The sequence below is a fragment of the Mycteria americana genome, chromosome 6, assembly GCF_035582795.1.
Source record: "Mycteria americana isolate JAX WOST 10 ecotype Jacksonville Zoo and Gardens chromosome 6, USCA_MyAme_1.0, whole genome shotgun sequence".
Lineage (NCBI taxonomy): Eukaryota > Metazoa > Chordata > Aves > Ciconiiformes > Ciconiidae > Mycteria > Mycteria americana.
In genome coordinates, this window is record NC_134370.1 from 28,361,307 (window position 1) to 28,387,401 (window position 26,095).

The 26,095-nt window shown below is 40.1% G+C and overlaps 1 protein-coding gene across 7 annotated transcripts in view; it reads left to right on the plus strand.

Annotated features, from left to right (window-relative positions):
- ZMIZ1 (zinc finger MIZ-type containing 1) overlaps nucleotides 1-26,095 on the plus strand; it is a 366,110-nt gene that overhangs the window by 95,519 nt on the left and 244,496 nt on the right. The window contains exon 3 of one of the 7 annotated variants that reach the window (XM_075505172.1): nucleotides 4,652-4,745. The exons of 5 other annotated variants lie outside the window; for them this stretch is intronic. The gene's annotated coding sequence lies outside the window, so the exon portion shown is untranslated. Of the gene's footprint in view, nucleotides 1-4,651; nucleotides 4,746-12,036; nucleotides 12,280-26,095 lie in introns of those variants that run through there. One more of the 7 variants, XM_075505175.1, reaches the window with a different exon arrangement.

Here is a 26,095-nt window from a genome sequence, read left to right on the forward strand (position 1 = left end):
AGGCTCCAGGATAGTCTGCAGAGCATCTTCCTTGATACCTACTCTTGTGGCTTGTGTTTGAGGCACTTTGGGAATTAAATCACTTGGCTTACTGCCATTTCATTTAAGTCCTTTTATATAAGCTGGAAACATGTCAACCAGAGAAATCAAGTCTTTTGCTCTGAATATTGTAGAGTGTGTTAGTTAAGGTAGCATCGATTTCAACATCATAGTTTCATAGTACCCAGTGCGCTTTTTCATGTGCAGCTCTCTGATGTTTATCATTCCAAGACACAGAACAAACCTTTCTTTTGTTGGTTTTACTTTGTTTTCCTAGGTACTACTTTATAGTACCCAAAACACATAGCAGATGTTTACGGGAAAGGTATAAAAATACTTGGGTTAGGTCAAAGTCTGTCAGAAGAAACTTTTGTGTTTCGTTTTTGTTAACGAAGATTTCGATTAATTTTCTTCTCTTGATTGATTATTTTTCTTTGAAAGTCACTGTTCCCTGGGATGGACTTTCTAAAGTGTTTTCAGTAGAGAATAGCACCAAGCTGCCATCTAAGTGTTGAAAACCCAGTTCTAGTCAGGAAGTGCAATGAGTGGCTGCCTGCACCTGAAGGCAGCTTAATCCTTTTTTGAAATTATGGACTTTGTCACTTAGTTTGAAAAGTAAAAATATCGAAACAATACCGATGTAAACTATCCCATTGGTTTTATGTCATGGGTTTAAGGTTGTGGGTGGGTGACCTGAGGAGACAACTGGATTATTTATAAAAAGTGACCAAGAAGGGTTGTTGCTGCAAGCCTGTTAAACTTTCAACAGAATTTGCGAGGAATCTGTGGCTTGAAAAAGACCAAAACGTATTTGTCTGATATAAGGAAGAAGTGAGAAATCCTTAAGTGAACAGAATCTTTTTGGATTCCCTCTGAAATCTGGGATAAACTGAATTTATGATTGTAATAGTGCATTTCTTATGTATGTGTTTTTTGACTTTAGCATTTGGAGATGAATGGTATGCATTTGGGTAGTTTATATTTAATGTGCTGTTATTACTGTTTTCATTATTACTATTTTACCAGTAATACTGTGTTATGTGACTTAGTTGATGATTGCAATGTGATTCTTCATTGCTATCACAAATAGTCTGTGTCCCTAAAGAGAGGGGAATTAAATGTCATAGCGACAGCTGTGTGTTCCTAAAAACTTTAAGAATAATACATTCTTTATGAAAGAAAACTTCAAGAAAAACAGAGATCTTGGTTCCACTGAAATAGGACTATTCTTTCATGCAAGGTCAGAAGGCCCATGCTAAAGGGGTAGCCCAGGGCTGTGTACTAGTGTTTTAAATGCAGTTAATTTGTAACAAGAAGTGGTAGAGTACCAACCTGTGCAGGGTCTCATGGCTACAATCCACACATGGCATTGCCAAAGATTGTTTGTTTATGTGCAGAAATCTCAGTGATAGCAGTGTCTCTTGGCAGCCATTGGAAACTGCTGTTATTAAAAACCCTACGTTTCTCATTAGAACGACTCCATTGTACATATTGTTTAAATATAGATTACTAATGAAATGCCTTTTTATTGCTTTCCCAGTGAATACTTTCAGCGTAAAGTTAATTTGCAGTGTTATGTAAATTCTGTTTAACTTCAATCAAGTTTTTAATTATGTTTTTACCACAGTAATTCCCATTTGATTTGTCATCTCCTGTTAGGTATTTAACATTGCGCAGGGTGGTTTTTTCTTCTTCCTCCCCCTGTTTTAGTCTTTGATGTTACCTGGAATAGAGCCTCTCTCTAAAGCTGTGTGAGTTTGATTTCCTTTCATGCAAGTATGATTTAATGAAGAAGAATTACACAAAACCAATATTGGAAATGCTTTATTGTTATGGTATCGATTAGCAAAAATAAAATTAAACAGACAGAACTGCCACTGAGAAGACATACAGCTATTTTGTTTGCTCCCTTCCCTTTGCCTTTCTTTCAGTTGCTCCAGTTCAGTGAACCTTTGATGCTGACGGCCCTTGGATTTCATTTAAAATGTCAGTTGCTATTTAACACCTGATGACCAGTCAGTCTGTGGCTGCCTCGCATAGATACCAATTGTCCTCACGAATGTTTGCTTGCCCACTGAGCAGATAAACGGACTCTTTTTTGGCAAATTGTCAGCACATTAATCAGTTGTGAGATAAGACTTGTCAGGCAGCATCTCAGCTCTAGATATATATTTTTTTAAATCTTTTTCTGATGAAATGAAGTGGAAATAGTTGAAGTTGAGTCTCTCTTCAGAGGTCACGGCAAAAAGCCTTGTCCAAAAAGTTGTATGATATTTTGTGTATTTATGTAGAAATCTTCTTATATACATGTGAAAAGATGGGGATTGTTTTTGTGCAACAGTGTTTTTTTTATTTTTATTTAAAATACACAGTCTTTTTTTGCTGAAGTCAGGACTTCCTTGAACTCAGTAGTGATTTTTGCTCAAAAATTGTTCATGCCCGAGTAGAAACTGTGTAAAGGATTCATGGCACATTCTGAATTCTGGTACACTTGAAGTAGCTCAGTTGGATACTCAAAATTAGCAGCAAAATTTGAAATCTTTGCTTCGGGAGCATACTATAAAATATAAATTAATTGTGATCTTAAATTACTTTCAGGGCGTTTGCATACTTGCAGATTTATTTCTGGCAGGTTGGGATTATAAAGAACTTAACAATAGCCTAACTGTCCTGCTATTTTAAGCGCTCAAGATACTTAGCTACTGCTTTTATTAAAAAATGCAGTTTTGAGTTATTTGCAAAATAGTATTCATAGTATGCTTGTACACTTTTCATCCTCAGTTCATGCTAGTATTCCAGCATTGTTCTGATAACACTATCAATTTGCCAGGTCTCCTATAGGAATGAAAGGGGAAGAAATAATCGACTCTCCCTCCTCAAAAATCACATTTTATATGTAACTATCACAAAGCATTTGATTGAGATGGGAATTATGTTAGTTTCTCATGGGAGTTGTTTGAATTTCCACTGTTTAAAAATCAATTCAACTTGATGAGCAGTGGATTCAAGCAGTGGAACCCATTAGGACAATTTCATATCACCAGTTGCACCCTATTTAATCTTTCTGTTGGGAGGTAATTAAAATGAACTCATTAATTTGCACAGATGTTGAGTGTTTCCATCAAACTTGCCTTTCTTCACCCTCACCTGGCCTTTCTGCCCAGGTGCGTGGCAATGCCAGCAGCCCGAATGGGGCGATGCGCAGGTGACTGTGATCTGCTTGCATGGGGTATAAACTCTTCCTGCAGCCAAGGCCAAGCAGAAATCTTGGGCTCTGAGCTTTGTGTTAGGCTGGCGGGCGTAAAGATGACATTTTTTTTCTAACTGCCTGAGTTAGAGTGGCTCGATCTTTAATGGTGTACCTATATATGGTAGTTCTCTCTTAAGCTACTTATAGGGTATTTTGGTTTGTTTTTTTTAAATAAGTGTCTGTAAACCCTCAACCTGCTAGATTTCTATGGGCTCTGAATGCATTTGATGCTTTATAGATATGTTGGCAAAGAGATGCTTGCTTTCAGTAAGTGATTTTTCTGCATTGCTTTTGGTGTCTAGGTTTAATTTTCTTTGAAGCAATGATATTTTCTCAAGATAATTTAAAGCTGGTAAAAAGCCCCAGTGTCCAGGGCTGACCATGTATATTTTCTTTTACATCTACAAAAGCCCATAGGAGAACAGGAGTCCTGGGTAAAAATTATATTGGTTGTGAGAAGGTGCTTTCTGTTGGCTGTCTAGACATTTTAGGAGAAGGTGTAGCAATGCCTGGTATGCTCTTCAGTGTCTGATTACCTTGAGTGTCTGATCACCGATGCCTGTGGTGTGAGCACTTCTGTTCATTGTGTGCAGCAGAGTCCATCTGGCGGGCTACAGACCAAGAGAAGACCTGTATTTCACTGAAAATGTCTTAGGCTAACAAGGTAGATAAATACTTTTCTGTTTTAGGTCCCTTCTTGTTAGTGAGGAAAGAAATGGTGTGTATTTTGCTGTATTTAGCTAGTCTCTAATACTCAGGTGCCACGGTTAAATCACAAATAAGCTGCTCGCTCTTTTTTTTTTCCCCCCTTCTTTCCTCTCCCCTTGACTTGGTCTATACAAAATTTTCCAGTTTAGAATCTGAAACTGAAATCTAGGTCCAAGTTCATGTGATGGCATCCAGAATTTACAAAATACTCATGCTCCCAAAAACTACTAAAATTGTTTGATCTGGATTTTGCTGGCATTGAGTAGATTCTGTTGCAGGGACACATAATCGCTTAGAGAAGAAAGGTCTTTTGGATGACAATTTAGCTCTTAGTATCTTATTAGTTGCATGGGTGCTATGAGGAAGGAATTGAAGTGGCAGGGGTGCTGGATCCACCGCATTATGCTGGGATTACAACACAATTAGAGTTAGAGTATAAATCTCAAAATAAAGAAAATGTCTTTTTCTTCCCTTGAAATTAAGGTGAGGTTTGGAAAAAAAAAAAAAAAAAACCCAAAACAAAAAACAAACAAACAAACAAAAAACGAAAAAAAAAAACCAGAAAAAATCACAGCACCATGGTATACCTCTGCTGGACTGGTAAACCATTGGGGATATTTCCAATTCGTGTTCATGTGCTTGAAATTGTTCTAGGGCATTTCAAACGTAAAAGAAGTGCACAAAATGCATGCAGTACATCACCAGAAAATAGTTTCTCCAGCAAAACATCTTATTGTGGAGATGACAGGTAAACAGTTTAGAGATTCCTCTGCTGGTATTTTCACAATATTACGTTAATTGTTGCTGTACAGGAGATGTAAATGCATTTTCTTTTCTACTTCTTTGCCTTTGAAAAAGACCTTCGTAAGGATGGAAAGAAAATACAAATTTGCCACCATTTTTTTAATACTCTGGAAATAAGAGATACTTGGGTTCTTGCCATATGATCCAAGCTTTCTTGAATCCTTTCCAAAGTGAGTGAAATCTTAACTAGTTGTGTGGCTATTTTTCCTATTTGTTTAAGTGAGTAGGTGGAGCTGGAAGTGCCTGAATTTTTAAGCTCTTGTTTGAAGCAGAGAGACAAGGCCAAGCAGAAGGGAATGCCATTAGCATGTAGTGACACCGACAGCAGAGCTATTTGGACAGCTGCACGTGTCATATCGTGTACTTGGGTCTCGGTCATGCTGCTATTTCTGTCTCGTTAGCACAAATCATAGCATCTACTTTTTGCGTGTGTGTGCTCCTTTGCTTATCTGGGGTGCTTCCTTATTTGCTTTAAATGAGTTTAAAAAGGATGCTAAAAATTAAAAGTTCGGTAATGAGCTGTTTGTTTTACTTCAGAGCTCAAGGCAGTGCCACCAAGCCCACAGCTGGCCAGGAACTGGACACCTTGCCTCCTTGTAGACCTTTTGAAATGGTACTGCAGTGCTTGTCTAGACTCAGAGAGGCAGCATTGCTTACCAAACAGTATTACCAATGTAAGATGTTTGTATATAGCAAGTCAAGCTATTGAAATTTTTCAAGAAAGATGTCCAGAGGAAAATCCTGTGTCTACTGGCTGTTGTGGCTTCAGTGAGCACATATTCTAGATACTGTCTGCAAACAGAAAGGCTAAAAATGTGCATTAAAACCGAAAAAGAGTGAAAGGAATAGTTTTCAGATAACCACCAAACTCCAGGAGTTGTAAACATTGCTTACCATGAAACTCATGGTGAAATTATATGTTTGGTGTGATAATTCAAAGCAACTATAACCAGTATTATGGTGAATTAAGGAACTTCAAGGAGGTTAAAAACAGGATAGTGCTGGGGTTTTAGGTGTTTGTTTTTTTTTTTTTTTTTTTAATTGTGTGTGGGGGGTGTTTTGGTTTGGTGTTTTGTTTTTTTTTTTGTTTTGTTTTTGTTTGTGTGTGTTTTTTTTTTTTTTTTTTTTATAATATTTGCCCATGTTAAGCCATGTTGTTTCTTGTGCTTCGACTATATTCACTGACACTGAGCTGAATTTTCATTATTTTCCAAGAAGCTCATGTTTTCAGTACAGGAGGCGTATGTTATACTTTCACATAACTATTTTGTGAAGTATAAATACAATTTAGCTGTTGTTAACTTGCATTTTAATAAGGCTTCTTACTTGCTCCTGCTCAGCTGCCAACACTCTGTTCTTTGTATGACATACTAATTTCAAGACTTCCTAAATTCTGCCCATTGTTGCTAATGCTGTCCTGTGTGTCAGACACAGCTCTAACTGTACATGCAATCATATGTATGTGTATGGATCATGTGTATGTGTATGGAGAAATGAGTCTTTCTGAAGTGGGAGTTCCTGTTGGATGCCCAGAAATACATCCCCAGGAATATTTAATGCTAGTGACAAATATAATATATTTCTTGGTTTATGAATTTGCTATGTGTTTGCTGTTTGAAGAATAATGCATATATTTACTTATTTCAAAAGTAATACTGTTAATAACAGCTTACAATTTTAACAAAGTATGAGGCTCATAAAAGGACATAAGCCAAACATACTCAGTGTATTGATTTAATATTTCTCCTCATATGGATTTTCTGAAAATCTTTCACTTCGTTCAAAATGAAGGAAATTAGAGTTAAGTTTGTGACCATCTGTCTTGTGTTCTGCAGAAACGTATGTCCTACTTTATTTGTGTCCCAGCTTTTAGCATTGGTATAACTTTTTGTGGTTTAATTACTTTCTCAATAAAAACAAGAAATAGAGGGAAGATTTTTTTTTTCTTTTTTTTTTTAATGAGATGAGAGAGAGCACACCAGGGAGTTCTAGGAGAAGCCTTACCAAGAGAGCAGTTGGTGAGAGCTTTGTGGTCATTGCAAAGACAATTGCTGTTGCTGGTCTCGGAGCTTCAGCTGTCTGTAGCACCGTGCATGAATTGTTGACACAACAGTGGCTCCTACATCTGTTGTCACACTGCCTTCAGGCTTCCTAGTTAATTGATACTAAAGGTATCTATTTTGATCATGATTTAATCTAGGAAATAAATATTCAGTAATGATATTTCTTGATGACGTATTAAACTGATAATAGGTGCTTTGAACCATGACTTCCTTAATTCAGTATTTGAAATTTTTCATGCAGTAGCAGTATTGGTGAACCGAACCAAAGCTGTGTTATAGCACGTGTTGTGAAGTCAGCTACAGGGGAAAGATGGTTTTGAAGGAATTGAAAATTTGTGAGATGAGCTAGGCTGATGTCTTTTGATGTTGCTGCCTTTACTTCCAAAACAGCAATGCTAGTGGCAGGCTATAAATGCAAACTTCCCTTGTACAGTCCTGTGCTGGTTAGAGATGGGTGAGAGTGGATGGAGGCAGCAGCGCGGGAAGAAGTCTCTGAAAAGGAGACACAAAAATCCGCTTTTAGTGCATCTCTTGCAGGGGGTGTGTGTACATATGTCTTGGCTAGTGAGTCACCGGCAGCCTCAGCGGAAAGGGCCAGTGGCCAGACTCCTTGCGCTCTGCTGGTACCACTATACATTTAATGGCACTAAACAGGAATCCAGTTGCTGTTCTCCTCCTCCTTCATCTGCAAACAAGCAGCGGGGTAGTCGTGCCTCAGTTACAGGAAGGGTAAGTGGAAACCTCCACAGCCGCTCTGTGTAAGGGAAGGAATGGACTAAAACCACTTTGTTTAAGCAATTTGCGGAAGAGCCCTTTCTATGGAAATGGTTGTTTTCACATTTTTGTCTTGGAAACCCCTGAAGCTTCCTGCAGGGTTTGGGTTTCTGTCTTGCTACTTGCTGTGCACGCAGGCAATAAGAGCTAGGCTTAGCGCTAATCAGCTGTGAGTCATTGTGCCTTTACCCCACAATGTCTAATATTGAATAGATTTGAAATCTTTGATATGTCTTCCTTTGTTGGTTTGTTTCCACAACTCACTTCCTCCCATTAATTTCCAGGGCTGTAGGGATCTTTGTTTTTATGCTGCTGATGCCGGCCCCGAACAGACGTGCAAACACGCAGCCAGTTACATCTTTGCCTGCCAGGCTTCAGGAGCAAATTCTTTCTGCATAAGTGCACAGCTCGCTCGGTCTTCTCCCTGCTCCCGTCTGGATTACGGTTTCATGAAGGTCTCATACATATGTGATATTTTAACTCAAATGGGCTATAATAAATTTCATCTGAATAAGCAGTGCCTTTTATGTGTCATAAATTTTGCCTTTTCCTGTCCCCACTAATATGCTCCCCCCCCTTAACATTTCAGTTATATACTGATAAACTCCTCGACATTTAAACACTACCACAGCAGGCTCGAGGTGGAGAAGTGGGTCACACAGAGCTATCAAGAGAACCGTGACTTTTATAACTGGCTGAATAGGAAGCTCCCGGCACTCAGATTTCTGCAAGGATAACTGCCATCACTGAAAGGAGAGAAATAAAGCATGCTTTCATTTTAAAAGCACTTTGCAAACAGGAGTTAACCTTTTCAGTGCTCTGGTGTGAGGTGGGTGAATGTTGTTGCTTCAGGTGGGGAAACTGAGGCAGGAGGCTTGTGTGTCCTGTTCTTCTGCATGGCTGTGGCTGGGTGCTGACCCACAGGCTTTGCTCTGCCTTGCTGCCCTGCTTGGGCTTGCAGCACAGCTGGCTTTACCTGATGCGATACAAGTTTGGCCCTTTTGCTGCTATACTGCTGGGTCTGAGATTCTGTTAGCATAAAACTTCCCATGTTGTGACATGGCAGCTGGAGCTGGAAAATGTTCGGTTGCATATCGGCTGTCTCAAGTTACCCATGGGGGTTTGGGTTGGTTTTGGTGGTTTTTTTTTTTTTTTTTTTTTGGGGGGGGGGGGGGGGGGGTGTCCTCCCCCCCCCCTTTTCCCCTTCCCAGTTTTTGGCCCAAAATAGTTCTGCTTGCTGAAAAAAATAACTGATTAATTTGATTTACAGTCCTCCAATGAGAATTCAGATTTTTTTCAATAAAAAAGCAAATACTTTCGTGTTGTAAAAGAGAACAAAAATACTGTATTTTCTGACTATTTTTCTTACCTCATCTTAGTAGGCTTCTGATTACCTATAGTATACATGTGTCTGTAACAAACTTATAGAACCTGTTTTGTGCTATATAATCCAAGAGTGACCCTACTGCACTATGTCTCGGAGATCCCTGCAGTACTGAATGATTGTTAGTGGGAGTGGAGAGGTCATCTTAGAGGACCGCTGTTGTAATCTTTTGGGGTCTTAAAATGCGTCGAAGTATTTTATGTTTATGCACTTCGATACTAGATTGTTTGGAGATTGTCCTCTGATTGGTCTGTCAAGTGTCTTTGTGGTTTGTGTAAAATTCAGTTTTATTTTTTAAAAAGAAAATTCTCATAGGTCATTCTTCCTTTTTTAAATAGTGTTACTTAGAAAGCAGATATGATCGTTACAAGACTTTCTTGCTTAATTTTGCTTGCTAAAGGAAAGCTATAAAGGTCAGTTGGTGCACAATTTTGTCCTGGATTTTCTCCTACTAGTTGAAACCACATGACGTTAATAACTATTTACATAATCCCTAAAAACTGGTAGGCAAATTGTGCACGTGGAAGCATGAAAGATGGTGTAAACAGGCAAGTTGATTTATCCCGAGATGTGTGTTTTGACTGTAAAGCTGTGTAACAGAAGGTTGGAAAAAGGCAGAATTCCACCACGTTTCTTTTGACTTAAGGAGTTGGTGAATTGTGAGTCTTCTTCTAGAAAATGGATTTTTGTTCTTCTGAGTGAATCTATAAAACCCCTTGAAATTGCTGTCTTTTGGCTGTGTTAGCCAGGTAGTTTAGTAAACAAGCTGGATTGATTATCTAAAACAGTTATTTTTTTATGTTAATGTTGGATTTGGGATATATAGTGTCACATAATTCACCTTCATGTCTTCTAAGTTCAGTTGTGCAAGGTGTATTTAATCCTGTATCCACTTCCAAAGCTGAAGAAAACCGTATTTTCTTGACATATAGGTAGAGCAAACTTAGTTAACAGTAATGAACCCTGCTGGCATCTTCAAGCAGAAAATAAGCCAAAGTGTGGTGCCTTCCATGAACCCTTAGCGTGTCCTTCAGCAGAGGCCCTAAAAATAAGCAACCAACGAGCAAGCGTCATGTGTGGGGTTTTTTCTTTTTTTTTTTTTTTTTTTTTTGTATGGATGCATGAGACGAGCAGGTATTGAATTGTTTGTTCATCGCTGAGAAGGGAGATGTGCTGCTCTAGCCGGTGCCTGACCAGAGGAAGGCCAGGTTGGAACAGCTGGCTGCTCAGATTGACAGCAAATAGCCTAGTTTTTGAGGTAAAACCTCTCCTTCTTTCACCTCCCACCTAAGTCTAAAATGGTTAGAGAGGATTCTGTTTAGGATGATGAAAAATAACATTGCTGCGTCTTGTTAAAGCAGAGAGTTAAAAAGGTGAACCACACCGAAGGATGGGAAAGTTCACAGCAGCATAAAGATGGTGTGTGGGGAAAGTTTATCTAGTTAGCCACTGTATTGATGTTTCTGTCTCTGGACCTGGCTAAAACATCAGTCTGTGATTTAAAATGGCTTTGTGAATGTTTCCTGCTAATGAGAAGCAACTTCAGTACAGGGTTGTAAGCTATATAACTCCCGTTTTGATGGGTGGTGTACATTGGAAAGGGACGGAACAGTAGCAATGGATCTGAAAATAATAGCGGGCTCAATTCCCCAACCTGGCTCTTGGCCTTGTGATGATAATTTTGTTTAAAAACTTGCCTTCTGGAGTCAGATGATTGTTTAAACCAAACTGATAAGATCGTTTTCCATTCCTAAAGTTCCTAGCAATGCTAAATCCATAAGAAAGATGGAAAATGTAATTTAAGTATACCAGAAGAAATTTGTTTAAAGAACAAATAACATCATTTCATTATTGTCTTGGAAGTTTGGATGGTTGATTGATTTATTATTGATAATTTGTGGTTTTAAACACAGAAATAGCTAGTTACGTTTCCTTGATTTTAACTTTGAGACCTTAAAAATAATAGAAAATTACTATTGAAACTTTTTTCCCACCTACCATGGCATTTGAGAATAACACATGTAGCGTAGTAACAGATGACAGAAAAATATATCGTGCTGCCTTTTCGCTGTATTATTTACTGTATATACATCATGTCATTTGTACATTGCTGTCCTCTGTTTTTCACATATTATGCATTTCATTTGTAAATGTCTCTCTTCTGTCGGCAGCTACCATGGTATTTTCTGGATGCTGCAGAAAACAAATAATAATTGTAATTATTTTCAGAATTAATCAAATTGTGAGGAGTTTCTTTCCTTCCACTTGGGGAACTATAGCAAAAGTTTCAGTTTTATTTGGACTTCTTATTAATTAGAATACCTTATGGGTTGGTTTAAAAACAAACGAACTGACCCCAAAACAACAACAAAAATACTCCAGCCACACCCACCCCCCCAAAAAAAACCCCTAACCAACCCACCACAGGTATTTACTGGGTATGGTTTGTACGGTGACCTAAGAACAAAGCTGGCTTCAGTGCTGTGAGACTTTTCATCCTGTATCTCGCAGTAACACCCTATGGCTTTTGACAAATGACTTGACCTCTGTTGGCCAAGCGGGCCACCGGCATGCATGAGGCTGAATCTTCCCAGGCCTGTGGAAGTGCATCAGGTTATTCCAGTCATTAACTGACTCCTGTAGGTAATATATATTTCTCCCCATCTGTAAAATGGGGATGGTAATACTTTTCTGCCTGCCTCTCAGTGGGGATCTGTGAGGATTAGTTATGTCTCTACAGCAGCGTATAAGTGGGTAAGCATGATTACAAAGAACAAGATGTGCAATTACACTGGAGGGGCAGCAAGCTGCGGGTGTCTCGTTACACTTACATAGCAGAGCAGCTGGCTGATGAGCTGTCCTGACCTCTGCAGTCAAACCAGATTTCAGCACAGTTGGCTCATTTGTGGGCTACTCTGATTTCTCACGTCAGGACCTCTGTTTTCTAAAGGTGGCATCAGGTAGGGAAATATAGATGACAGCTACCCACTGGAGCTGTGCACTTCTCTTTTACTTGCCAGAGCAATCTTGGACATAGCGGATGCGAACGCCTGTAGGTGACTGTCCTTGCCAGAAGGCTGTTCTTTCAGCAGTGTGAGGCTTGATGCTCTGGCCACCTGCTTCTCCCATGACAGTCTTCATGCCTTTGCTGGCATCACCTGCACATGGGACACACTTCCTTGTAAGAAGTCAGTTTCCCTGCTTGCTCGGCTCAAATCCCACCTAACGACTCAATACTTCTACAGTGTCAGCAAGAAGTAAGTCAATAATAATAGTCATATTTATTTTCTTTTATGGGCTTCCAGATACATCCTGTCTATTTGATTTTGCTTAGACTGTGAGTTCTTGGGTGGACAGCTTCCTGGGTCTTGTCTCCTGTGGGCTGCTGCTGTGTTGTCCATGTTGTAGTAGTGTTAACCTCTGCTGGCACTGTGACGACTCTGTCTTGGGATGCTTGGACTCTGTTTTTAGAGTTAACCTAAACTTGTTCAGTGAATAAGATTAAAGGTATAAGTGAAAGGCAATGCAAGTTCTCTTTCATTTGTACTCGGTGTGTGCTTTAAAGCCCTTTGAGTGGTTAAGTTATAGTGACTGCTGAAATTAATGAGTGATAAGAAAGAGGATTTACTTGTATTTCCATTAGGATCTATTAAGACTAATGTAATCAAATGGGATCAAAATGTTATCACCTTCTGAGGGTCATTGTCAGTAAATATAACAATAAAGTGATTATTCTAGTGTCTTGCCTTAGGGAGAATTAGAATGACTGAAAAATTAAGAGGTATGATGCAATGTGTTTAGGTGCATAACACCCATTTATTTGAAATGGATGTTAAACAGTTTTAGTTTGTGTCAAACAAATGTGTCTGGTTTTCACTTTGAAGCATTAAGTCATGATTTTCACTTTGACTGAAGCATTAAGTCAGACTGAGTCGAGGCATGCTGGTCAAACTAAAGAGCAAGAGGGAACTGCACAGGCAGTGGAAGCAGGGACAGGTAACCTGGGAAGAGTATAGGTATGCTGTCCAGTCGTGTAGGGATGGGGTCAGGAAGGCCAAGGCGCAGCTGGAGCTGAACTTGCCAAGGGATGCAAAGAATAACAAGAAGGGCTTCTACAGGTATATCAACCAGAAAAGGAAAGTTAAAGAAAGTGTACCTCCACTGATGAACAAGAATGGTGACCTGGTATCAACAGACAAGGAGAAGGCTAAGGTACTCAACAACTTTTCTGCTTCAGTCTTTTCCGGCAACCGTTCTCCTCACCCCTCTCGAGTCAGTGGACGACATGTTGGGGACCAGGGGGGTAAAGCCCCTTCCACTGTAAGGGAATATCAGGTTTGTGACCACCTGAGGAACATGAACATATATAAGACTATGGGACCTGATGAGATGCATCCCAGAGTCCTGAGGGAATTGGCTGATGTAGCTGCCAAGCCACTCTCCATGATATTTGAAAAGTCATGGCAGTCAGGTGAAGTCCCTGGTGACTGGAAGAAGGGAAACATTGTGCCAATTTTTAAAAAGAGTAGAAAGGAGGACCCCGGGAACTACTGACCTGTCAGCCTCACCTCTGTGCCTGGGAAGATCATGGAACAGATCCTCCTAGAAGCTATGCTAAAGCACGTGGAGGACAGGGAGGTGATTCGAGACAGCCAGCATGCGTTCACCAAGGGCAAGTCCTGCCTGACCAACCTTGTGGCTTTCTACGAGGGAGTTACCACATCAGTGGACAAGGGAAAAGCAATGGATGTCATCTCTCTGGACTTCTGTAAAGCCTTTGACACGGTCCCCCACAACATCCTTCTCTCTAAATTGGAGAGATACGGATTTGATGGGTGGACTGTTCAGTGGATAAGGAATTGGTTGGATGGTCGCATCCAGAGGGTAGCGGTCAACGGCTCAATGCCCAGATGGAGATCAGTGACAAGTGGTGTCCCTCAGGGGTCCATACGGGGACCAGTGCTGTTCAATATTTTCGTCAATGACATTGACAGTGAGATCGAGTGCACCCTCAGCAAGTTTGCAGATGACACCAAGCTGAGTGGTGCAGTTGACAGGCCAGAAGGATGGGATGCCATCCAGAGGGATCTGGACAAGCTGGAGAAGTGGGCCTGTGTGAACCTCATGCGGTTCAACAAGGCCAAGTGCAGGGTCCTACACCTGGGTCGCGGCAATCCTCGGTTTCAATACAGGCTGGGGGATGAAGGCATTGAGAGCAGCCCTGCGGAAAAGGACTTGGGGGTACTGGTGGACGAAAAGCTGCACATGAGCCAACAACGTGTGCTTGCAGCCCAGGAGGCCAACCGTATCTTGGGCTGCATCAAAAGAAGCGTGGCCAGCAGGTCAAGGGAGGTGATTCTGCCCCTCTGCTCTGGTGAGACCTCACCTGGAGTACTGTATCCAGCTCTGGAGCCCTCAGTGCAAGAAGGACATGGAGTTGTTGCAGTGGGTCCAGAGGAGGGCCACAAAAATGATCCGAGGGCTGGAGCACCTCTCCTACGAGGACAGGCTGAGAGAGTTGGGGTTGTTCAGCCTGGAGAAGAGAAGGCTGCAGGGAGACCTTATAGCAGTCTTCCAGTACTTAAAGGGGGCCTATAGGAAAGATGGGCACAGACTTTTCAGCAAGGCCTGTTGTGACAGGACAAGGAGCAATTGTTTTGAACTAAGGGAGGGCAGATTTAGACTGGATTTAAGAAAAATTTTTTACAATGAGGGTGGTGAGGCACTGGAAGAGGTTGCCCAGAGAGGCAGTGGAGGCCCCATCCCTGGAAACATTCAAGGTCAGGCTGGATGGGGCTCTGAGCAACCTGATCTAGTTAAAGATGTCCCTGCTCATTGCAGGGGGGTTGGACTAGATGACCTGTAAAGGTCCCTTCCAATCCAAAGCATTCTATGATTAACAAGGAACTATGGTGCAAATAAAGGGCTAATATTTTAAATAGAAATTAATAGAGCAATAGAAACTAATAAAATGAAATTTTTCTATTAAAAGTACAGGAAATAGGAACTCCAGGTTTAGATTTGGGTGCTGATTTTTGAGTTTGCCAGTTTGTATCTCTTAAAAAGCTTGATTTTTTTCAAAACCAAGGTGCTGCAGCCTTTCTGAAAGACAGACATTAATGGCATTTGAAGTCTGTAATCAGTACAGCAAACATACTCTTTGGTGTAAATGGTCCTGCGGGATGTTTATAGAATCAACACTGCGCATGTAAGCAAAGTGAAACAGGTGGGCATCTAAACAGTTAATATCATGGCACAGTTTCAGTCAAAAGCAGTAGAGATGAAGCGTTCATTAAAATTACCCGCTTCAATAAAGGATTCGAGATACATTTTTGTCCTTACTGTTGCTCTGTTCTGCCAGTATCTCTCATAAGCAATACTATCAGTTAGTGCTGGCAGGATAAAGCCCTAAGGATATTAGAACAGCATGATTTTTATCTTGACTATGTCCTGTTTGATGGGAGCTACTGCTTGTGGCGAAAATGTTCTGCAACACTTCAACTTGATTCATGTTCCTCAAGTTTTGCACTAGGATTAACATCGTCTGCCTAAATCTCCCACAGATTGACCTGGGAATATACCCCATAGTTATAGAAGAATAGCATATTGGAGATTAGGGTGACGAACACTTATCTCCACTAATAAAGAATAGACTCGTATTTCATCTGTTTCAAAGCTGTGAATTATGGTGTTTATCTGTTGAGCGAGGATTAAACTATTTGTCCTGCTATTTGTTTGGTGTACTTTAATTTGTATTTGTCTTATGCATATTGAGCCTTCTCCCACATTTTAAGGAATATTTTTAGAGTACAGATGAGGGGAAAGTTTTCCTAAACCTTATGTAAATTAATGCTTTAAAGGAAGAAACAAAGCAAACATCTCGTTTCCCCTCCATAATAATAGAGTAAGTTTTGGGATGCTCATTCCTACAGAACATAAGCACCCAAGTATTTTAAATGTGTAAATGATCCAACAAAATCAATGGAAGTTCTTAAATTAACGAGCTATTCAGGAATAAGTGGTAAAAGATGTGATCTCTGCAACTTTCTTCCTTTTGACATGCAATTATGAAAAAGGACTTGAGCATGATGGGCAGGGAAGGAGGAAAACCAGTCTGTAAAACTTTGAAAATGAGGTAAGATAAATGTCTCCTGATCACAGTGCTTCTTTGGAGATGGCAAAGGTTGAGTGGGACTCTACAGGTTATGGTACAATTGACACCTAGTTTGCAAAGTCCTTTTTTAGCCATTAGGAGTGTTGAGCTGTTGTCCATAAAGAATATCCAGGCAGACGGAAGCTTGTATTTTGCTATTTGGGAACGGCTAGCTGTGTAACTGTCATACAAACAAGCTGAAAGACACGAGGTATGTAGTAGTAGTGTATGACCCAATGCTGTCTAAAGCCAATGGGAATCTTTTTTGCAACCTTAATGGGTGTTAAGTCAGACCCTGTTTTAATTCAGACCTTTTAATTTCCTGATCTGCAGTCATTTGAGAATGTGCCGTTATATATGTAACAAACCTTTAAATAACATTTCAGTCTGAGGGTGCTTGCTTGCCCGAGAGTAATTTTTGAAGCTCTGTGCTGCCGCATCATTTTTCTGCTTTAGTTTTCATGCTGTTACTTTTGTGTTGTTACACATACCTGGTAACTTGGATATGTACATTAGGTATATTTATTGTTATTTATGTATTACAATGAAAAACCATATTTGGCCTCTGAAGGCCCCAAATCAAGATTTAAGCTAAGGTCTGTAGGATTTCTTAGCTGCATCTGTGAAATAAATAACAATTGTACCGTAACACTTTGTGCCCCAAATCCCACATTTCTCTGGGAACATTCAGTGGTTGTGCTCCTGACTTACTCTGTGTGTCAAGCAAGTTTCTCCATACATAAAATGGAAACTATTTGTCATGTTTTCCTAAAAATGTTATGGTATGGTTAAAACAAGGGCTACTTAGGACAGGAGTAGTCTTTACTCTGTTTCTATAGAGAATAACACTGGACATCTTTGGTCTATCAGAAGGGCAATGAGTAGTAGCTGCAACGGTTGTCATTAGGGTCCTTCCTTGTGTGGTGTGTTCACTCCTGCCAACCAACAACATGAGTCCTGGGCAGGTAGCTGTGCAAGATCTTTCAGGTTGGTCAGGAGGCTAATCTAAAACACATGAGTGAGTGTCTGATCCCTCTCATTTGCAAGGGTGATTTCCAACTACCTTTTTTTTTTTTTTTAAGCATACATTTTTGTTTCATGGGAGAGGATCAGGGTAGTTCCCAGTCTGGTTCTGAGACATGGGAAGGAGCTGTTGTAACATTGATCTTGATTGCGAGAAGCATCTCATGCTAGGTGTGCCAAGGATACCGTGACCCCCGGGAAAATGGCCTGATGATGGAAAAGTCCTTGGTTTTACTCCTGATTTCACTTGGCCCTTGCTGTTCTGCTGCTGATAGCTCAGGATACTCCTGTCTCAGCCTCAGTACGTGGAGACTTCTAGAGGTGTCATGGAAACTGGTTAGTTATTGTAAAGCACTTTGTAAATAATAAGCAGTGGTAGAAAAATAATTATAATATTGTTGAAGTATAATTAATTCTTCCGATAGAACTATGAAGCATTAATTAGCAAATTGAGAACTCAAATTTGGTGTTTTCTGTCTGTAATAATCAAAAGACATTTTTGTGGTCATATTTCATTTGCAGTTTATGAAGTAACTTATTTTCATGGTATAAAATTATCTAGTACGCAAACTTTCTTGATTGAGTACTTGAAAACAAACGTGGCTTTGTAGTAACTTGTTATTTTCCCTGAAGAATATGTCTGCCCTTTCTTGCACTCGGTATTGTACTGCTTCATGTGGTTTTGTCTCTGGTATACAACACACTGTGCTCCAGCGCCACACTTGATTAAATGGCATTATGAACTCTCTAATTATAATACCTTCACTTTATTACACTCAAAAGGATTGGCTCTGGTGGATGGTGGTACGAACAACGTGTAATGTGAATGCACTATTTCAGTCTCCTTATTTGTGTTATTAATATATGCATTATGATCTTGCCTTCTGGTCGCCATCATGGAGTTAAATATGATTGCGGCACTATACATACTGAAGAGATGGTGCCTTTCACAGATGCTTTGCTATCCAACTAGTAGTTTTATTACAGTGGCAAAGTCTACGTTGAAATAGGTGTATCTCACATGAATGCAATATCTAACATATAAAGTAAAGAGCTGTTTTTCTTTTTTGGATGGATGTGAAGCAAGCGTTAAGACATAGCTTCTCAAGCAAGATTTTGCTAGGGAAGAAAAATAGATGATAAGGTGTTGTGTATGGTTTTCGTAGCTAATCTGGAGTCTGGAACCATAATGACAAGGAAGTTGGTGTGGTGTTGGAAGTCTGTCTTTGGTTTTCTTTCCCTTCAACTTAATTAACCTCTTGAACAGTAGCAAAGTTGCTGTATGGTCATTTGTATTTGTGGATTTGTCACTTATGTACAATTTCTTCAACAAGAAATTGGAGGTCCTTAGTGGGGTCTCACTTCGCTGGTGGTAATGTTAAAGTCTATAAAGCTGTTCACATGGTGCTGTCTTCAGACAAGGATAATGTAATTTTAATAGTACAATAGCAATAAGGAGGAGAGTTAATGTCCCTATTGAGTAAAACACTCTTAGTATAGAAAGTCCAGGGAGTTTGATCGAAGAAGGGACAGAACAGGAATCTGCAGAGATCCGTCTGGGATAAAGGGTACAGTTTAGATCTTACCAGGGACAGAGGAAAAATAAGAAAAAGTCAAAGGCGTGGTGAGGACCTTGCTGAGAAGGAAATAGTGTATTGGAACTTAGATCAAATAGGATGTAGGGAAGAGAAGAAAAAAGCATAAGAAATGGAGATACAGGAGTATGCTCGGTGGAGGAGTGGGATAAAAGTGGCTGAAGTGCTGCAGAAAATACATACTAGGGAGTCATTGCACCAAAAAGCAAGTAGTAATCACTCAGGCACAGGAGGACCATGGCCTCCTACTTCTTGAGGGTGAGGGACTCTCTTCCCCTTTACTCTAGGCAGATGCTTTCACCTCCCTTTGAACACACTCCTAGGTTAGTCCGATGCCAGGCTATTTGACCGCTCCTCCCAACACTGCTTTTCGCTAGTGTCCATGCAACCAAGCTCCGGAAGACCCAGTCCCCTTCCCTCCTTCCCAGAGGCGGTAGTCAGGTGAAATGGGATGTGCGTCCCAGGAGTGCTAAGGCTGAGCTGGTGTTTTGGAACAGCCAGCGTGGGGTTGCTACCTGCATCCATACGCTGTGGCGTGAGTGAAGTGCTTTGGATTATCTTAAAATTGGAACGGTGTCATTGAGGCACTGTAAAAGAAGCATCAGTAACTATTTCTGAGTGCTGCAAAGTTTTATTTTTTTTACAAATATGTGGGGATTTTGCAACCAAAACCATAGTAAGCTTATTAAAAAAAAAAAAAAACAGCAACACACAAAACAAAACCAAAAAACAAATTACAAAAACAAAGCCATTGAGTTTATTTAGCATCTTGTTTAGCCTGATCACGGGGGCATCATCTCTAAGAATATTTTGTGACCTGTGAATCAGAATTGTGGGCTGCTGTTTTGTGTGTTTGCGCCAGTGATTTTGTGGTAGGCTGGCAGAGTCTCTGTGTTGAAACCAAGTGTTGGTGGCTAGCAGGCGTGGCGGCCAGCATGTCTTAAGCGTGGTTGGGTATAAAGAGCCCTTGTGCATGCTGAAAAAAGGTGAGATTATAAATGTGAAACTGTTGAAACCATCCTTCACCTTTGAGTTTAAAGAAATTCAATTTGTTTTAAAAATAGATTCAATATCTAGTTTTCCTGCTTTAACACAGCTTGATGTATATAGGATCTTGTAGAAGGCGCAGGGGGGTTAGTTTTGGAGCAAAGCAGATAATTGGCAGATTTAGCATCGTGTGTGTGCGCCAAGTTATTCTTAGCACGAGTGGAGCCCAGTCAAAAGACTTCTGGTTTGTGTGCTATTCTGCTGTATTTTAAACTGATGCTGTGCATAATTGGCATTAGTTAAGGGGAAAATGTAGTGCTGTTTGCTTACATCATGCAAGGTAAAATTAGTGACCAAATTAATAACAACTTGTTTTTCAGGCATGGACGGGAAGCCAGTTGCATGGCAGTGCTGTATGGGGAAAAAGCAGTCAGCTCAGTTTTTATATTGTGCTCGTTAGTATTTTCCTCCTTCTTCTATCCTTTATGTTGACATTAATGTTAATTAGTTACTTGCAGCAACCAAAAACTATTGATGAAAGCCTGTGAACCCAATGTGCTTTTGTAAAATTAGTTTCCTGCTTAAGCAGATATTTCTCTAGTAATTGACACAAACCAGCCTCAGATGAGGAGGCAGAGGCAAGCTGGTTGTATGATTAATTCACCATGTTCTGTGGTTATTTCATGTTTATAGTGAAAAGAAGACTGTAAATCTAGGGCCAGATGCTCCACCTGTGTCCTCAGCTGAGGATCTGGCCTGAATAATTTATTAAGGTGCTATCCTTTACATTCTCTTCAATGAGAGGTCTTACCATAAAAGCACTAGAATTATAAAACCTTCCTCTTGTTTTCCTTTGCCTTTGTTAAAATAGTGGAACACTATTTGGCAATCCTAATACTGGTGCGGAACAACAAACCATGCGTGCAAATGCTACAGTGTGTATATTGGTGTGTATATTGCAATATAGGAAAAATAACTACCCATTTCTAACTGTATTCTCTCAAATGCTTACTAATTACAGGTGTTAAAGTGACTCATCTAATGTTTTAAGGACACATTAAAGTAGTTTGTTTGTGGTTTGGGTTTGTTTTTTTCTTTTAGATTAATAAATAGGCTCTTTTGTTATCCCAGATAACCTAGAGATAAGAAAATTGCATCAAATAAGAACTGATCCCCAATAACATTTTCTCTTTGAAGGGATAAGTAGTTACCTGGTGCCAACCTTGTGGCTTTAGTGTGATCTCCCAAATAGCACAGAAGCTTGCTACTTTAAATACTGACTTTCAAACAGCTAATATTCCCTTCTGTCTTACAGGACAGCTAATCCTCCTGATTCTCCCTCTGTTTTGTTTTCTGATTTTCGTTTTTTTTTGTGTAGGAATGCCTAAATATTATAAAAGGTCAGGTGGTTTCTGTCTAAGTAATGGATTGCTCTAGGCTTTAAAAATGATGCCTGTTTATGGTCCTGCCATCTGCAGGAGCAGCAGCTTATCATAAAGTTACTGTATTGATCTGTCACTAGTGCTGTCTTGTCTGCCAAATGAAAAATGGCTTAAACTCATAACCTGGGCCAGCAGTTTTCTTATTGTAAGCTAGACAAAAATGCTATTGATCTTCCTTGCTGAAGTGTTCTTTTCACAGCTTGCCAGCATCAACACACTGTTGTCCTTACTCAGGGCTAATTAGCTAATAATTTAATGCAACTGAGACAGCAGTCTCAGTTAGGTTTAGCAGCAAGGGAATATGTTGTAACCTCAAAAGTATAAGGGACCTTTTTAAAGCATGGTCATGATTGCGGTGCTTTTCTCAACTTTTACACTCTCACTTCAAGTTTGATTTCCTCCACACTAAAGAATAACAGTCTGCTTAGATGGAGGTGTGCTGTCGCTTTAGGATTTATAGGAAGCAAACCCCAAATGCTGTGTTGGTATCTGTAGTCTTGTATGGTGCTCTTGGTTATGCACTTGTACTTCAGCTTTATGATCGCTCTTGACTGAAATCAAATAGTTCATTAAATTAATCATGGGAACCCTGTGGTTCGTGAGTTACAGACCAGACAGATTCAGTTACGTCTGAGAAACAGTAGATTATACCTTTATTGGTTGGTTCATTTTCTTATGTTGGTTTATTTTTGGTAAAATACCAACCAAACAAAAAATCTGCTGCTAAATTGTTTTAAATCAAAGTTATACGATGGATCCTTCTTCCTAGGAAATATGTTTTCTTAATCCTCCTACTGCTATGAATGCCAGAAGGTTGCAAGGAAATTCAGGTTGGAAGCATGGGAAAGATGTAATTTGCTCACACGTGTTGAAAACTCATAGGAGTTTTCCACAAGTTTTTTTTGATCTTTTTAATTCAAGTATTTGGATAATTAGGTGTATGAATGGAGATTGCTTGTCTCCAGTCCCTAGCTGCATATAAGAAGCAATTGGTACAAATTCAGATGGGGGGATGGCTTAATGTCGTTCAGCCCATGTTTCATCTTGTGGGTAGTTCTGGCTCATCTCATACTCTTGTGGTGGTGAAAGATACAGCTTGTACAGCATTTCTTTTAGAATAAACAGCAATAAAAGCTTCTGAAATATAATTATGAGCATTTTGCCAAAAAGAGATGGCAGACATCACTGAGCAGTTTTTAGCTGTTACATATTTTTTATGTAACATTTTATGCATCAGTTCTTGACTGAAGGCAGCTTTTCTGCATTCTTCGCCCAGCCACTGTAGGCCGCGTCTTAGTTGATATTTCAGAATTAGGCGTGATTCAAGTTGTATCTTTGTTTTCTGTTCCACGTTGCTGAGCACAGTGTGAGGCAGGGTGTACAGGAGGCGGAAGAAAACAGATAATCCCTCAAGGAGGTTATTCTTTACATTTCATACATTAATTTTGCTGGAGTGTGGGTGCATATGTTAATTTTGAAAATCTATGAGGACACTTAAAATATGCTTGAAATAAGGGAACTTTTAATCTCTGAAAGCATCCCCAAAGTGCAATTAACTATTCTGATGTCCTGATGACTCAACAGATGCTTCTGTAAACTAGAACACATCTGTGTCAGATTACAGAACTGATATGCCACTATATGTGATTTAAAATGACTGCCCATAAATGGACGTATTGTGATAAATATCATATAGATGGCAAGGATGTCCATCTTTTTGATAGTCCTGTAATAACATTTCACAATGCGCTATTCATTGTCACTCTCTGGAGGTTGCTATAGTCATGTGAAATGTCCAACTCTTCCTTCGTATCTTTGTAAACTTGTTTGGGTTTTTTTGCATCTTCTTGGCTCCTTTTTAATGCATGCAGGCTATTGAGTGGCATTTTTAATAAAAAGTAGAACTAAAGGTTTTTCTAAGCCTTTCTGAAGATTCCCAGTAGCCAATTCAACTGATTTGAGACTGTACTCCATCTGTCTAGGAAAGAAAGAAAATACATTAGTAGTCCACACATGAACAGCTTATTAGTTCATTTGGTGTGTGCAGTACAGTGATTCAAGACTGATCTAAAATATTCATCCACAATTACTGGTGCAGCACAGTTCAAAGTGCTTCAAATCTGTGGGTTTGCCCGAGAAATTTAAGGAAAATAGCTGCAAATTGATTCTGTATGTAATTAATGAAACATTTCATTCCTATGTAAATATTAAATGCTTGGGTATTTTTTTCCCTTTTTTCCTTTCCTCTTACTGAGCTGCCCTTCCTGACCTCCATTATTTGTTTGTTTGTTTTATAGGATGGTGGGTGGGCTGGCATGGGGGCATATTCTCTTAGGAGGAGGAATTAATAGCTGAGTCCTGTGACTCATTCACTGAGCAAACAGCTGTTCTCCCTCTAATTCACCCCTCCTCAGATGTCCATCCCACCCCCAGAGAGGAGCTGCCAGAAGGCAATATTTGCCTCTGCCTCAGTCGTTGAAACTCTCTGTCCACTTTCTTAACGAAAATGCACTTTCCTTGACCGAACTACCCTGTGCACATGTCAAGCAGAGGTGCGGATACGAGCCCCCCGGCCAGCTCTGCTGCGGGGAGCCTCCTCTCTGTCGGAGGGACATGGCGGACGCGTGTCAGCCACAGCTCAAAGTGTCTGAGCGAGATTTTCCACAGCTCACCTCTTACAGAGTAGTGGCTTTTCCACAGCAGTGCCTGTTTGGAGCGGGGGCTGTGGACGCAAGTGGCTTTAACAAGGGTTAAAAGCTTTTGGTGTGTTGAAGAGAGAGGGCTTTCGAGGGTAGGAGAGAAGCGAGTGGATGTTTATGCAGATGTAAGGAATGAAGTCATTGAGGCAGGACTGGGGTTTTGTTTAGGGTCTCTCCCCCCCTCTTTCAGTGTCACAGAAAATTAATCCTAGTTTTACAAATGCTATCAGTGGAAGAATTTAGAACAGCCTGCAGTAAAACTTAGAAGATCCTGAGGCAAACTTCAGCTTGTTTTGAAATGACTGTCTTTCCAGCTCAGATGTCCACACAGAACACAAATTGTGCAATGTTGCCTGCTTTTGGCTGCCTCTCCGAGCTGCTGATGGCCTCGAGTTTCAGCGTGGGCAGCCTGGCAGGGCTTGGCATGAGGGGAGGCCCTGGACTCTGCCCTGCAGCCCTCCAGGGGACCAGAAAACCAGGATCCAGGGCTACCAGTTTGGCAGTACTTGCGTAACGGCTTGTGATGGACAGCAAGGAGTGCTCATCTGCCTGCGACCAAATGACTTATAGGGTTATAGGGAAGATGGGGGGGGAGGACTGCTTCTAGCTATTAAATCCCAAGATATGACGCTTCCTCTGAGGCATCTGTGCAATTATTCCTTTTGGTGCTTTAAATTCTATGACATTAATTTGCATAAAAGGCTTGAATCCGTAAAATCGTTTGCCTGCATCTTGGGTCTCGGTGTTGCAGCTTTCCTGCCATTCACTTCCCTGGCATGACAGCACCGCTCACACAGGCAAAGCAGGCGATAGTCCCTGTGCTACACCATGCGCAGATGTAGGTTTGCATGTATGTGCACGTACACGGCTTTTAATTTTACAGAAGGTGGTTAGAGTATGGTAGTATTCAGTGAGCTGATATGAAGGCGGTCAAGAAAAAGGACTTGGCAGTGGATAGATTTGAACTCGCATGAAATGCCTAGCTTCACATTGAGAGATACATATTCATCCATAGGTTTTGGCGCACCTGCTAGGGACAGCGGCTAAAACCAATGAAATTAGCGTTTGTGTTTTTAATTAATGAGTTGTCTGGCAACAATATAGGATGTTAAAATTACGGGTTTTTTTCCACACACGTGGGCTTTAGCACATCACTTGAACTGCTTTCTGTTGAAATACCTGTTTACTGATGAGTTCCATTCTGATTTAACTAAAAGGGGGAAATACTCTTCTCGTCTCCACTCCCATGAGTGGAAGATAATGGCAGGAATGGAAATTTCTATATTGATCAAGTTTAAAAGGTTATTAGGCAGGGATGGTAAAAAAAATCTGCCCCTGATTTCACATTGCTGACCTTTAAACTTTATTTCAGATAAGAGAATGTGGGAGAAGGACATGGGTTATATATTCTTCGTTTAGATAGTTTAGTAAGAGCTTTTAGTTACTATTCTTTGGTTTTGAAAATGAATACACCTAATTTTTAACTTCCTTTCTTTTAAGAAGTTAAACTGGAGGGGTTTTTGCTTTCTGTTGCTAAGGTCAGGAGCCCTCTTTTGTCATTGTTATTTGAGGCAAGTGGACAAAGGAACATTTTTGGGATTTCAGCTAAGCTCTACAAAAGGGTTTTAGTAAATGGGGAATCCAGCTCAAAACTACAGGACAGAAGTCGGGGGTACTTTCCACATGAAAAAACTGCTTAAAAAGTACATTTTAGCTAAGAAGAAATGAAGAGTTTTTCCTTATAAAACCTGGGCACAAAGCTCTGAAAGTGTTAAAGGCTTTGTGGGTTTTCATTTATTTGTTTTTTTAAAGTTTTCTTTAAAAAAAAAAATATTTTCTCACTTTTGTGCTCCCTTTGTGCATATGTGTATTGCTGTATATGCAACCCGGTTTCTTTCACACTGTATTAGGGAAGAACGTTTTCTGAGCAAGATTAAACAAAACTTTTTGTTTATAAACAAAAGATGTTTTGTGTAATGAAACAAAGTGGAAAAGATGCACCACCACCATCACAAGTGTAGTCTTTTAAGTTTCTTTCACCCCAGTATTTTTCCCTTAATGTAGGTTTTGGGTGGGTGTTTTTCCCCCCACCAGTAGAATAATGCACGTTTTACATGCGGCTCTAAGCCGTTTGCTCTGCTACTGTGCTTAAGTAGTAATGCCATAAAGATTTA